Here is a 12,359-nt window from a genome sequence, read left to right on the forward strand (position 1 = left end):
TGACAAATTTCCAATAGGCCTGGTCTGGATATCTTGGGAAAACTGTCTCATTATATGTCACATGTTTCAATTTGGGGAAATCTTTGCCCTCAGCTTTGATGCTCTCTTTAGGGATGTCACATAAATCTAAGTCTATCCCCTGGAGTTTAGCTGAGCAAGGTTGCTAGCAGTAGAGTTTAGGGCTCTTTCCATAGAGATTGTAAAGAATTTTCCAGGAGGTGTCTTTTCTCATAGCAAAATCTTCTGGTTGCAAGTTGAGATGCTGAAAGTTTTCATCTTAAGAGAGTGCAAAATAGAAACATTGTGGACATTTTTAATGAAAGTAGTTAGGCTTTTACAATATTGGAATATTTCTTCTTTTATCTTCTCAAGAAGTAGGAGGCAAACATATTGGATGTCCTGTAACTCTCTCAGAGGGTAAGAATTTAAGGGCTCCAGAAGGTGTGGATCTGAGATTTAGAAGAATCAACAGAAAAATTTTGTTCAAACTATTTGGAAAGCCTCTATGAATTTTGCCAATACAGCTTTAATAATGCTGTTAGTTTGACTAAACCAGAAGATCAAGGGTCGTAATCACAGTGAAGTTGTGGTGAAACAAACCAAACAGCACAGACTTGTTGAAATATTGTTCAGTACAATGGTTTTCTCAATCACTATGAAGTTCAAGAGGAGTGCCCTAGGTATGGATAAGCTTTTCAAAAGAACTTTAGCCACAGAAGAGGCAGTAGCCTATCTGCAAAGGAAGACTTCAGTCCAATGTGAAAACATAAGAACATGACTGAAACAAGCTGTATCAAGTCTATTGTCAGGCTTGAAATGGTCCATTAGGCAGTTTAAAATGGTGGGAGGAGTATGAATAAGCTTTCTTGGGTTGTACTTTGGACAAGTGAGACAAGAAAGGTAGGCAAATTTGAAGTTTTCCTAATGTTTCCCAACCAATATTGATTTTTCTATGTTATCATTTTGTTAGTAGATCAATGGTTTAATGCAGGCATAGTGGTGAGAAGTGGAAATTTTGAAATCTCTGATAGGACTGAGTTGTTATTTGGTCCAAACTACAGCTTTCTCTTTTTATTAAACAATTGCTAAACTTCCAAACTTATTTTTTTTTTCCTTTTCTAAGGCCTATTGTTGGGTTTTACTGGCAAGTTTTTCTAATTATCATTTGAGGAAATATCCTTTGCACCATGATTGGGGTTTAGCTGTTGTTGGTTTCCTTAAATGCACTATCCGTCACAGAAATATTAGCAATATGAGTTCCCTTACCCTCCAGAAGTCAAGTTTATAATGGCCTAAAATCTTAATAATAGCTAAAGCAGAAGGTATGGTATTGTATCCAGTAATTCCTGAATATAGGAGCTGTTTTAATTTTATTTCCATCGGAAGTAAGGAAGTCATGTTGCTTACAGAACATTTCAGAATCATGAGTGACTCAAAATCACGTATCTACCATCTGTATAAATATTTCTAGTTTTGCCCTTGGCTGAAGTACAAACCTGTGTACTTCAAACTTACCTGTTGGGCTGAAGTAGCCAAAGCTAAAAATGTAGTCTCAACAGTTTCAAAAGGAGTTGTAATAACATACCCAACATGATACTTGCCATTGCCACTTTTAATTAATAACCATCAGTGAACTATGAGAAGTAAATTATATCCAATGGAATTTCATGTAGATCATTTAGGAGACAACAGTTGATGAGCTGTCAGCCTTAATCAGACATGAGGAATCAGTCGGTTGACAGAGAGAAAGAGTAGTCAGATTCAAGTTATTACCATATAAGAGGGTTATGTGAGGGACAGTTAACAGAAGAACTTATAGGAGGTGGGGCAGCTGACTAAGAAAGGTGGAATTTGATGAGAATTCAGTAGGGCTTCTACTGCATGAAGTTAAAAAAAAAACATTGTTAAAGTGGGTCCCACAGTGATTTTATCAATGGCCTTAACCAATAGGGCAATAGCAGTAACAAATAAAAGGCAGTGGGGTTATCTCTACTTCACAGGGTCCAGTTATTGCCTTAAAAATTATGGGGTAATAATGACCTCCATGATTTTGGGGGAGTACCCAAAGGGCATTTCTTTCTTCTTCAGAGAAGGAAAAGAGAATCTGATAATTGGGCTGCCCAAGGGCAGCTGTGTTCTTAGTCACACAGTTGAGTCTGACTCTTTGTGACCCCAGGGACTGTAGCCTGCAAGGCTCCTCTGTCCATGGGATTTTCCAGGCAAGAATACTGGAGTGGGTTGCCATTCCCTTCTCTAGGGGATCTTCTTGACCCATGGATTGAACCCAGGTCTCCTGCACTACATGCAGATTCTTTACCATCTGAGCCTCCAAGGAAGCCCAAGAGCAGCAGAGTTCATCAAACTCTTCTTTAAGGCCTTGAAGGCAATTGTTTTTGTCCAGTTCTTCCCATAAAATTGAGTCACAGTTGTCATTATTAAATGACATTGAATAAAATATATAGAGAGATTTGGACATAAGACAGGTATTTGGAATCCAATTTTGGCAGTAATTAACAGCCCAAGAAAATCTCACAGTTGGCACTTAGTTTGGGTTTTAGGAAATTTAGTATACTGTGATGTCTATCTGAATCTAGGTATAACCTTTATTTTCTGACATCATATGCCCTAAATGTCAATAATGGGTTTTAAAAACCTGTAATTTTTCTTTGGCACACTTACATCCCTTTAAGGCTACAAGCATTAGCAAGTTGCTGTTTTCCTGTGAGGAGGCTTGAGAAGGAGAGCTAAAAAAGCAAATCATTGATACATTGCAACAAAGCACAACCTTTAGTAAAGTTTATATCAGTCTTCAGAATTTGGGAGAAATTAAGAAGGATTCTCAGCAAACTCAGAGGTATTACTCTCATGGTAAACTGTTTTCCTAAGTGAAGGCAGAAAATTGGTTAGCTTTATGCACTAAATATTAAAGAATGGACTGCATAATCAATGACAGTAAAGAGCTTGCTTACTGTGAAAGCGGATATTAGTAGTGTGTGACAGGAACAACAAAGTGTCAAGGGAAAGCAATGTTTTCTGACTGGTGGTCCTGGTTTAACTTTCATCCTTGGCCTGTAGGTTTTCTCACTGGTAAAATGCGAGTGTTACATAGGCTATTGTTGTTCAGTCACTAAGTCATGTCTGACTCTTTGTGACCCCACAGACTGTAACCTGCCAGGATCCTCTGTCCATGGGATTTCCCAGGAAAGGATACTGGAGTGAGTGGCCATTTCTTCTCCAGGGAATCTTCCCAACTTAGAGGTCGAACGTACATCTCTTGTGCCTCCTGTATTGGCAGGTAGATTCTTACCGCTGAGCCACTAGTGAAGGTATGCTATGTGGGCTAGTGAAAGGAATAGGGAGACCTTGATTATTATAATCTTTTATTGTAGCTTTTTTATATCATGAAAGACTTATTTACTTATAGAGCACAGGCTCATTTTGGGAAAATATGTTGAGGGATCTCTTTAAATCTTTATGGGATGTGCACTGTGAAGTTTGTCAATATCTGTTGGAAACTTTTCATAGGAAAAGTGAGAGTGGTACTGATTCAGTTGCAAAAATTGATCAGTGTCTTAGGATCAGCTTTGGTATGTTAGGAGACAGAATGAAGAAAAGATATCAGGTTATTTAATTCACCTGATGATTTTCTTTGATCACTATTCTCAGTTTCTAAATCATTTCCCTCTTTTTGGTACAAAAAGATTTTGGCATGGGACTACTGTATGATTTGTTGTTGTTGCTGTTCAGTCACTAAATTGTGTCTGATTCTTTGCAACTCCAATGTCACAGTATAATAAATGAATGGAGGTGGAGAAACTGAGGAGAAAAAAGTAAGGCTGTCTTGAAGAGCCTTAACAAAATGAAATGGCTTCAGAGAGAGGAGCCTCTTGGGGTTCACTAGAGATCTCTACTATTTGAACTCTTTTAGTGTTTGGAGTCAGGGGCTGCTTTATATCAGTGGGGCTGAGCAGTGACAGTGTGATCTGGTGTCAATCAAGGCTGGAAGAGATTTGTCTCCAATCTGCAGAAATGTTTCTTCAAGCTGATTAAAAGAAGAATTGAGAAGAGTTTCTGTAGTTTCTTGGAACCTATCATTGAGAACCTTGGAAAGGCTGGTCAGAAAGTTGAAGTTACCTAGAGAACTTACATGTGTAACTACTTTTTTTTTTTTTTTTAACCCAATGCCTTTGCTCATTGGAATAATAGCATACATTAGAAGAGTTTTAATTTCATTTGGGGGCCTGCAGTTGGTGGACTTGAAGACTACAAATTTTGGTGATCTTTCTTACAGATGACTCAAGTGTGCATCGATGGACTTGAGTTTGAGCAAGTTCTGGGAGCTGGTGATGGACAGGGGAGCCTGGCATGCTGCAGTCCATGGGGTCACAAAGAGTTGGACACGGATGAGTGGTAGAACTGAACTGTAAGTGTGCTAAGAGGTGATTTTCCAGATTAACTAAAACTAGTATGGTCATATCTTTTAACTTCATCCTGGTTCTTTTTACTAGAAGGGAAAAGTCCTGATTTAGCCAATTAAAAAGCACAAACTTAAAAAACTATTTGAATCTATCAATAGCTGAAGGAAGACCAGAATTTTCTCTAAAAATATTCTGAAGTTGAGAGTTCCTTGGTTGCCTAGTGGTTAGATTCTGGGCTTTCATTGCCATGTCTCAGATTCAATTTCTTGTCAGAGAACTGAGATCTCTCAAGCTTCTTGATGTGATTAAAAAAAAAAAAAGATTCTGAAGTCAATTGCAATAATCATGCACAGGTGAGCCAGATTTTTGTGTAAGAGTCTGAAGTTTGTTCTAAGCAACAGGCTTTGTTAAAGTCCTAGGAATTGTTCAGTAAAGTGCCCAGCAATTTCCCAAGCCTCATCATATAATAAGTTAGCAGGCTGGGTGGACTTCTCGTTGTGATTCTAGTCATTTTTCAAGATTTTCTCAATTAGTATTATTTATGCAATGTTGGCCCAGGCCTTCACTGAACTAGCTGATATATGGCAGAGAAACAAAGTAAAATGTTTGAATGACTATTAAATTCTTCTTCAGCAAAACTGTGAGGAAACTTGGTTACTTTGGAAAACAGCTTCACTATGGCTCACAGTTCAGCCTTAGTCTCAGCTTTAGTCCAGAGAATATAAGAAATTAAATATTTATACTCTAGAACTTAATTTTAAAAAGACTGGCTATGACAAGTTCAGGGGAAAAGAATGTGTGCCAAGTTTGAAAGAAAACTAGAAATTTGACGAGATAATTATTAAGGGGGTCTGAGGGTGGAGTTGAGGTGTAGGTGGTACAGAAGGGAATAAGCAAGCTGGAGCTGGAGCCACAGGTTGGCTGTGAGGAGCCAGCACAGAGACATGATGGGTTCAGAGGTGGAGCCTGAGAAAGAGAAGGTAAGGAAGAAGAGCTTGAGTTTTTGTGAACAATTTTATCTTTCTACAATTGTTTATTTGCATCAGTTCATTTATTTATTTATTTATTTTTATTTTGCAATGTGGCAATTTTATGCTCTTGAGGAAGTTGGGAAGCCTCAAAATGCCAATCAAAATAAGCATTCTGAGTGTCGGAAAATTTTGAGCTATTGTATTTCAATTTTGTTTCAAGAAAATTGTGCATATCAAAAGTTCTCCATAACAGCCATTAACATTCCAAAGGTCTGGTATGTCCTTTTAGTTAGAAATCTTTAAACATAAAATCATCCAGAGTCCTTATAGTTATCTAAGAAATATTTAGCTAACTGGGATCCCATTTTTCATGAATTTTTCTCTAGAGCAAAAGAATAATTTGCATGAAGTTCAAACAGCTCAGTTCAACATCTTACGACTCAAACATCGTGCAGCTCAAACAGTCTGTGAGCTACTGTCAGACAGTTAAGGTCCTGGGGCGGCCAGGTAAAAGACTTTTCACCTACTTTCTAGAGAACAGCCCCTATTGCAAATGAATAGACCAAGGCTCAACTGACATGGTTTCAATAAAGCAGCTGCTGTTTCTAAAGGAATTTGTCAATGGCAGCTCAGCCAGCTCTTGTTGAAACAGGTTGATTCCTAATTCAGACCAAAATGACAAATGAGTACTTCCAAACAGAGCAAGACCTTAACTATAAAGAATAAAACCTTAGGGGAGATCCCAAATAAAGCTCAAAGAACTTAAAATGCAAAGAGGTTATGAGTTTGAATCCAGAATGGAGACATGGCTTCAAACTCTAGGATTGGCAGGAAAAGCAGTGAACACAATGGGTTCAATTGTAGTATTGCAGTTGCCTGCTCACCAGTCCAGGAGCCTAATGAGGTCATCTCTAATCCCTTCATAAACCACCAAATTTTTACCTAAACAAAAAGATTGTCAGATACTTCTTTAGCAAAGATGGGTTTATTTAGGATCAGCAGAGAATAGCTATTTGAAATGTGGAAGCATGGCAAATGTGAGAAACTTCCCACAGGGCAAAGGGAGAATACTTTTATAGAAGGGAAATGGCAGGTGGCAGGGCTATAATGAACAAATATGCCATGGCTTTTCATTGGCTGAGCTTATCTCAGAAAAGAGGAGGTGTCTTTATTCCTTATGCTGGGCTTCACTATCATGGCGGTGCTTAAGAGTTCCCTCTTTGGTCTATTTATTTGAGTTTATGGTTTATCGATTTTTTTCCAGACAATGGGCAACATAGGCATAGAAGAATATAGATGTCTGTCTCAGAAAGAATATAGAAGAATATAGATGTCTGTCTCAGAAAGCCAAGACAGAAGGTGTCAATCTTGGGGCTATGATAATTCCAGCAATTCCACATAAAGTGGAAACTAGAAATTTACATATAAAACAATTGGCAATTATTCTATCCTATGAACACATAATTTAAGTTTTAATGTACTCTAGATACAGTTGATTCTATCATTCCTTATTGTGGATTTTGTTCTTCTCAACTACATATTTTGCCCTTTCATTCTAAAGAGACAATTTCTGGGATTATTGTTATTTGTAAAAGTACTTAGAATGATTTAATGTGCATTTAATGCAATCGTTACTTTTGTTTTGCTTTTTGTTTCTTGCAGCAAGTTTTTTAAGCATTTTAACTGGAAGAATTATGGAATATAATGTAAAACATAGGATGCTAGTAGGTAAAAGAGACAAACAAACAAAACCCACAAATTAAATACACACTTTCCTGGTTAGAGAGAAAAAGGATTGGAAATGTAATTACCTATTGATTTTACTTTTAGCCTTTTTAATGCATAGAATTACCAATGGGTTAAATAAATATTACTTTATTTTCACTATGAACTAGATACAAGTAATTTATATTGGAATAATGCAAATAAATTATTGTGCCTCTCCTCCAATTAGGATTTAACCAAAATCAAACAAGATGATAGCTTTATAGAGGGATGTTATTATTCACATTATCTCCAAATATTAGTAATTTCAGGGACTGAAATATCCCTGATTTTGTGACTGTGATAAAGTTTAGATAATTAACACTTGCTGAAAATGAGTCAAATATTTGAAAGTCACACATTTCTTTCATTTATTCTTAATGATTAGTACTGAAATTGAGTATTAATGAAAAAAATAAAACCATTGACATATTCATATAACATTAATTTTGAAATCAATTACAGTTATTCAAGCCAACTACATTATGTTTTTTAGTCAGAGGAAACAGACCTCCATCTCACCCCCTTGCTTTCTCTGTGTATATCTATATGTATGAAGTAGTTATATTTAGAAGCTTATCTGTAATTTTTTCTTGGTAATAATGGACTTTATTGCATTTTCCTCTCTTGCTTCTGAAAAATAAATATTTGCTATATTCCAATAACCAAATATTTTCTTGACTATCTCAATATATGTCTGGAGGAGAAAAAACCTCCCTCCAGGAGGACACTCTGAAACAAGACAAAAAAGAGAATTACCATCTCTGAGATTTTTATTACTTGAAGGAAATATGTAGGAAAAAAATGTATTTCTTAAGGTAAATGTCATACTCAGAAGAGAAAATGATTAATCAGAAAAAAGTACATGGTATTTATGAAACCTTTATGATATTTTATTGAGTATATTTATGTCTTCATTTTTTACAGAAGTGGGTAAGAAAAAGTACATTATTTTATTCCACATCATAGTTTTAAAGCTTAAATATATTTAGCAAGCAAGGAAATGAATATTTCCATTTTAAAGGAAAGATAAATCATGACGTTTACAAGAACTTGATTCCTAACTAAACTGTAAAGATATAGATGTCTGTATTAATATTTAGTATATATTCTAAAACTCCACATAATCTAAATAAATATCTTCGTATGTCTTAAATATCTTCATAAACATCATTTTTAATATTGAATGATGGCAGTTAACTTCAGAAATTACTGAATATCAATAATACTTTAGTTCAGTTCAGTCACTTAGTCATGTCCAACTCTTTGTGACCCCATGAATCACAGCACGCCAGGCCTCCCTGTCCATCACCAACTCCCGGAGTTCACTCAGACTCACGTCCATCGAGTCAGTGATGCCATCCAGCCATCTCATCCTCTGTTGTCCCCTTGTCCTCCTGCCCCCAATCCCAATCCCTCTTAATTATTTAGTAATTTCCCCAGAATGAAGAACTTAAAATAAGCTCACAAAAGTTCATTTGTATCTTCCATAAGCTTTTTTGGAAATATTTTTGAAAGTGAGAAAAAACATAGAAAAGTCTTATTAAGTTCTCAAGATTAAATTAAGCACTTGAATAAAAGTGTTATATACTCTATACTGTGCAATGTTTGGAAATATTTAAGTCGTTGATCATAACCATTTTAACTTTACACAATCAATATTTTAAGAAATAAAATATCACTCAGTTAAAATGTGTATTTTTATATATAGGTAAATACATCTTTTATTCATTTTATACTATTAGAATATTGTAGTGGGAGAGAAAGCAAGACTAAAAAATTTTTTTCTTCTGAAAAGGAAAAGGAGAGCAGAGAAAAGAAAATAAAGAAAAAGAATGAAAGCTTTAAAAAGAACAAAAAAAGTAATATTAAGTTTCTGTCATAAGCCAAGAGCTCTAATAATCACTATTAACACAATATGAAAGGAAGGAAATATAAGAGAGAACACAGATATAAAGTGCTTCTTGGGTGGAGCTAGTGGTAAAGAAGTCACCTTTCAGTACAGGTAGATTTAAGAGACCCAGTTTCAATCCTTGGGTCAGGAAGATCCCCTGGAGGAGGGCATGGCAACCCACTTCAGTATTCTTGCCTGGAGAATCCCATGCACAGAGGAGCCTGGTGGGCTACAGTCCATGGGGTAGCAAAGAGTTGGACACGACGAAGCAACTTAGCACACATGCACTCACACAGATATAAACTAATATTATTAGGCTGGCAAATGAAAATACACTATTCTTACAAATGTGAAGCAAAATTAGAAAAAGAATGAATAAATTTGCTAAAAGAAGTTTCATAGTATGGGTGACATATTTTGCTTTGGAGAAAGAAAAAGTTACTGGGTAAACAACTAAAGAAAATTAATTCTGGAAAGCAGGGAAAGTATAGTACAGCACGTTCAGGGTTACATAACAATAATAAATTATAGTAGAAGTATAGAGATTTAGAACTGGAGCAGTATACAGGGGCTTATTAGGAATGACATTTATTCCAGACTGGACAGCTGGTTTTGTATCTTTCAGATTATGAAGAAATGTTTAATGACTTAAAACTGTGAAAGGAGAGATTCAATTTGTATTTTGAAATGGGTACAATTCCTTGACAGCTGATTACAAGACTGATAATAGAAAATAAGTCCAGATCTTTTAAAATGGGTAAATTCACTTTGACAAGGGGTTGAATTAAGCTACAGTAATAGGAATAGGGGTTAGAATTGGCAGGACTTGATGACTGATTAGAATGGATAGTAATGAAAAACAGAATGTATGTAGAAAGATGACCGAAATCGTTGGCTTGGGTGATTAGAAGAATGGATGTGCCACCAAAAAAGACATAGAGAATTGCAGATAATGAGTTCAGCTTTATATGCTTGCAGTGTTTTAGTGCAAGTTGAATATGATGGTAAATATTCAGAAAAATTCAAGGTCGAAGATAAAATTTGTCAGAAATCACCTAGAAAATATTCATAACAAGAAATGAATATGAGAAAAGGAATTATGTCTAGGCACTGTAACCATTTAAAGCTAATAATAAGAAGGAATAATAGTAGAACCAGCAAATACACATTTGAAAGACTGGAGGAGAACCAGGAAAAAGTGATCTTTCACAAGTCATAGAAGTAGAATGGCATGTTTGAAAGAAATAAATAGCCAACAGTGGCAGTTATAGCCAACAAGATTCAGGAAATAATAATTTTAAAAAAGCATTAGATGGATATAATATACAGACACTAACTGGTGATTTCTTTTAGTCTAATTTCAGTAAAATGATCTAATTGCAATGAGCTGAGAATGGGAGCTAAAATCTTTTGTGGAAACGCTGCTCAAAATGTTCTCAAATATGTTGAAAACATACCAGACTCAAGTAGTTTTGCAAAACCCAGCAGAATAAAAAAAAAAGGAAAGACATATCTAGACATACTATAGTCAAATTGCTGAAAATTAAAATAGAAAAAGAAATGAGTGCAGGGGGAAGGGAAGAAACTTACATTAAACAAAAAGGAGCAATAATATGAAAGATGACTTCTTAGCAAAACAACAGAGCAAATAAAATGTAATAAAAACTAAGATTTTTTTTTTACAAAAACCTGTAAGTTCAAAATTCTACATGTAGCAGTATATTTTAAATCAGAAAATTAAACAAAGATACATGAGAGCTTAATAAATTCTTAGCAGATTTACACTACAAGAAATGCTAAAAAAGAATTTTTAGTATGAAAAGGAATGCCATAAAATGAAGCATCACATCCATAATAATAAACTAATGTCACCTAAAATAGTTCATCAAAATGTCAACAGGGCAGTGTTCTTTTCTGGAAGGTCCAGAGGAGAATCTGTTTCCTAGCCTTTACCAACTTCCTGTGGCCTGTTGACATTTTGATTATTCCCAGAAGCTTCTATGTTGAAACCCTACCTATAGAATAAGATTATCAATTTATTCTATTTTCAGTCATTAAGTTTGTGCTAATTTATTATAACATCAGGTAGAAAAAAGAAAAAGTGGAAAGAAAAGGATGAATAAGGTGAGGAGGAACTAGAGCAAAAGGCAGAAAGATTTATATATAAAAAAGCTTAATCGAGAAGATGAGTTGAGCAAAAACTTGAAGATCTGAAGAGGTAAGTAACTCAGTTAAGTAATTATCTGGAGAATAGGCAAAAAAAGCAGCCACAAAGGCTTTAAAGCAGGGCTGTTACTGGCATATTTGAAAATAGCACAGCAGTCAATGTGAATGGAAAAGTGTGGACAAAGCAGAGAGTAGCAGGAGAGGATTGATTGGCTTGTGTTTTAAAGTGATCTCTGTTGCAAGGTATGAAATGGAAAGAAGAAACCATGTGAGTGTGTATTAATTAAAGGGTTATAAGATAAATGGATTGGATTTCTTAATGGATTGAGAGAATGTTGAATTTGGGAATAGTAGAGTGAATGAGCTTCAAAACCGGGAAGAGGTAGTCAGAATAGGGTGGCACTGGATTTGTGAAAATATTGCTCTAATTAGTAATGCCAAGTTATGCTTCCAGGTATGACTAGAAGAATGAATGTTTGAGATAGGGTTGACACCATTGTAATAGAGCTGTGGATAGAATGGAAAGGCCTAAGAGTTAGGGAGATTGCTTTTTAATGTGTCAGTCAGTCAGTTCAGGAGCTCAGGTGTGTCCGACTCTGCGATCCCATGGACTGCAACATTCCAGGCTTCTATGTCCATAACCAACTCCCAGAGCCTGTTCAAACTCAAGTCCATTGAGTCAGTGATGCCATCTAACCATCTCATCCTCTGTTGTCCCTTCTCCTCCTGCCTTCAACCTTTCCCAGCATCAGGGTCTTTTCCAATGAATCAGTTCTCCTCATCAGGTGGCCAAGGAATCGGAGCTTCAACATCAGTCCTTCCAATGAATATTCAGGACTGATTTCCTTTAGGATGGACTGGTTGGATCTCCTTGCTGTGCAAGGGACTCTCAAGAGTCTTCTCCAACACCACAGTTCAAAAGCACCAATTATTTGGTGCTCAACTTTCTTTATAGTTCAACACTCACATCCATACAAGACTACTTGAAAAGACATAACTTTTACTAGATGGACCTTTGTTGGCAAAGTAACATCTCTGCTTTTTAATATGCTGTCTAGGTTGGTCATAGCTCTTCTTCCAAGTAGCAAGTGTCTTTTAATTTCATGGCTGCAGTTACTATCTGTACTGATTTTGGAGTCCAAGAAA

This window comes from Bos javanicus, chromosome 12, assembly GCF_032452875.1.
Source record: "Bos javanicus breed banteng chromosome 12, ARS-OSU_banteng_1.0, whole genome shotgun sequence".
NCBI classification, from domain to species: domain Eukaryota; kingdom Metazoa; phylum Chordata; class Mammalia; order Artiodactyla; family Bovidae; genus Bos; species Bos javanicus.